Source organism: Schistocerca americana, chromosome 4, assembly GCF_021461395.2.
Source record: "Schistocerca americana isolate TAMUIC-IGC-003095 chromosome 4, iqSchAmer2.1, whole genome shotgun sequence".
NCBI classification, from domain to species: domain Eukaryota; kingdom Metazoa; phylum Arthropoda; class Insecta; order Orthoptera; family Acrididae; genus Schistocerca; species Schistocerca americana.
Window position 1 is genome coordinate 687,925,035 of NC_060122.1, and position 3,411 is coordinate 687,928,445.

At 38.4% G+C, this 3,411-nt stretch overlaps 1 pseudogene; it reads right to left on the reverse strand.

Moving 5' to 3' along the window:
* Positions 1–2,290: 2,290 nt before the first annotated feature.
* Positions 2,291–2,407, reverse strand: LOC124614605 (annotated as a pseudogene).
* Between the last annotated feature and the right edge of the window lie 1,004 nt (positions 2,408–3,411).

A 3,411-nucleotide genomic window follows, 5' to 3' on the forward strand; every position in this document is an offset into this window, starting at 1 on the left:
GTCACAGGTTCAGTCAACAAAGCATCTGGCTTGTGTACATGTATTAGACTGTAATTCGGGTTTCTATGCGCAATTTCAGTTTTATTTAATTAATTCAGTGTAAATGGTATTTAAAATATTTTGTCTTATTGAGGAAGAACCGTGCCAGATGTGTACCAACAATCACACTTCCACACACAGAACAGTTACACTTGTGCTTTATTGTTCGTAGTTTTTGTTTCGTAGCTTTTATAGTTGCTGGGGACTTAATTAATTAATTGTGGTAACGGAAATTTCCTTTCATTCTTTGTTGTTATTCTATGCAGTCAGATTGCGTACCAATACTAGTCAGGGCCAACTGGTTACGAGACTTCGTAATCGGACAGTCAGCTACTAAAATTAAAATTATTTGCATTGTATTTAATTAAGCGCCATGCACAGTTCATATTTGGCTTAGCACTTCATATCTTTAGGGATATCTCTTAAGTCATTGACTAAAGATAGTGAAAACAATCTGCCCTCATCTGAAGACTGCTCGTCTGAATGCTCACGTCGCTCGATATTTTTGTGTAGAGCATCACAAAGCTTATTGATATCAGACTGATTTCCATCTGTGCTGCTAGGCTTCCATTTCCTCTACGCTCTTTGTTCACCGGTAGCCTTACTATGTCGTTCATATCTCTGACCCTTTTCAAATTCCCCTGCATCTTGCGAAAAATCACCATCATCAGGAATGTTCAGTACCATTCTGGGAACGAAAAGCAATATTTGTTCGAAAGTATTTGTCTGTTGCTTCCACAACGCTGTTGCACGTTACTGACACGAATTTTACACAAGAAAAGACTTTCACTCTTATAAAGAAAAAGAGATGCAACATTACTTACAGTTTGTTTTCCAAAATTGGGGTAAAAAACGAAAGGATTTCAGTACAAATATATTTCGCCCTTCTAGCTCTAGCAGAACCTGATTTCGAATTTCTTGTCTTACGAAAATATCTCACAAAAGAGAATCTCAAATTTTTCCATTCCTTTTGTAAACCATTTTCTGAAATTCAATGTGGAAAGAATATTCCACAGAATAAAATATAAAAAGCATTTCAATTTTGAAATTAGTGTTTATATCTCCACAGTTATCTTGGATCAGGATGTACCATGACAGATTTATCCTACAGCTTCAGACTTGGAATTATATATCTAAAATAATAAACGATGTGTGTATGAAGATTTGGGACCACTTGAGAGACATCACAATGCCAACACAAAGTAAAGAAATATGGGAATAAATTGCCAAGGGAATTTTTTGCAGCAGCTGATTTTCCGAACTGTATTGGAGCAATGGACGAGAAACAGGCGGAAATGATTCAACCTAAAGACAGTGCATCAGTGTTTTACAGTTGTAAAGGCTAGTTTTCTATTGTTCTCCTCGCTGTCTGATTCTAATTATTGTTTATCAGCAGTAGACACTGGGAATATGGAAAAAGTTCGGATCCGTCTCTATTCAAAAATTGTTATTGGTAGAAAACTTGAGAAAGAGAACTGAATCCGTCATTCGCATGCCCACTGCCTGGGACAGCTGAACCAAAAATACCATTCGTATTTGTTGCAGATGAGGCATTCGCCCTGTCACATAACGTAATGTGTCCATTTGCAGATAGAGCCATACAACTGGGAAAGAGAGTATTCAATTATCGTTTCACTAGAGCCAGAGGTTTTATGGAGTGTACTTCTGGAAAACTGTCTACCAAATGGCGAATTTTCCACCGACCTTCGAACGTTTCACTTGATGTTGCAGAAAACATTGTGAAAGCGTATGTCATACTTCACAATGTTGTTAGAGTTTGTGATAGTTATAAGTTGAAAGATATGCTACAGTAGGAAGATTTAAATGATTTCGACAGTGAAATGATTACCAGCGGCAGACCAAACACTACAACAGGTGTAAGGAACAAGTTCGTTGAATACTTCTACAGTGACACTGAGAAACGTATATCGCAGTACTCACATGTGTAAAACTGAAGGAGTATCTTATGTACTATGGAATTATCATCTAACACAGCAGACTAGGAATTAGTATTGAAATTTTGTTACTTAATTTACAAAAATAAAAAAAGCACTCCGCCTTCAGGCCACAAGTAGCCCATCGGGATCATCCGACCGCCTTCTCATCCTCAGTTGACGATGTGGATAGGAGGGGCGTGTGGTCAGTACACCACTCTCCTGGTCGTTATGATGGTTTTCTGTGACTGGAGCCGCTATTATTCGGTCGAGTAGCTCCTCCATTGGCATCACGAGGCTGAGTGCACCCCGAAAAACGGCAACAGCGCAAGTGGCCTGGATGGTCACCCATCCAAGTGCCGGCCACGCCCAACAGCGCTTAACTTCGGTGATCTCACGGGAACCGGTGTATCCACTGCGGCAAGGCCGTTGTCTACAAAAATAAAGGCAACCATTTACACTTTCGGTACTGTTTTTTTTTAATCAAGTAGAAGAACGTTAAGCCTCATTTCGTTGAAAGAATAATTAAAAATTTAATGGTACTCATTCTTACCTCTATTTAAGCTATTGTGAAACAAAACTCATATGAAACTGTTCTTCCAAGAACCGACGGAAGAAGGCATCGAACTAATGTAACTAACTGTGTGTTCCATAGCTTCTTAACAGAATATTTTATGTATTGCTAATAAATACACACAAAGTTTAAATAAAAGCGCCTCAAGTGTTTTGTGTTTTTGTTTATAACAGCACTAATTAAGCTGCACAGAAGGAATGAAATTGTACCATATGAGAAATATCACAAATGAGTTCTGTTGAAAAAAAATGTTGTAAGCTATGAAAATGAAATTCTTATCGATCATTTTCTCCTCTTCCTGGGGCAACGTCTCGTAGTTGGCGTTATAAACCCTGCATAATTCCTTCCATGCCTCAGCTTTCTTGTTTTTATTAGGATAATCTGCTTTTGAGGAATCCCAAATTGAATTTCGAGCATAAATTCTTCAACATCTCTATTTTCTTTCGGCGCGACAATAATCTGCCAATTGAAAATAAAGGCTGACAATGGACACCAAGAGTCGTCTGCTCTGCTCACGCGCTCTCGTCTTCATGCATGTATTATGCTCGGTTTACACTAGCAAGTTATTGCAGCAATTTACTTGCGCGGAGTAACTTGCGGCGCGATTTGCGAGTGTAAACATATCGTCAAGTCGACTTGCGACTGTAGCAATTTATTGCGGAAGTGACTTGCTGCACGTTTTCCGCTTCCAGTGTGAACACCATGCAAGAAGTATCTGCAAGTAACTTGCAGCTTTTAGGATTTATTTCTATTTCCTGCAAGTAGGAAGCGCAAGTTATAGTAAGTATGTCGTCTCCATAACATTCATATTTAACATTTTACTTAATGTGGTGACTTAATTTTATGCAACCATCTTACGTATTA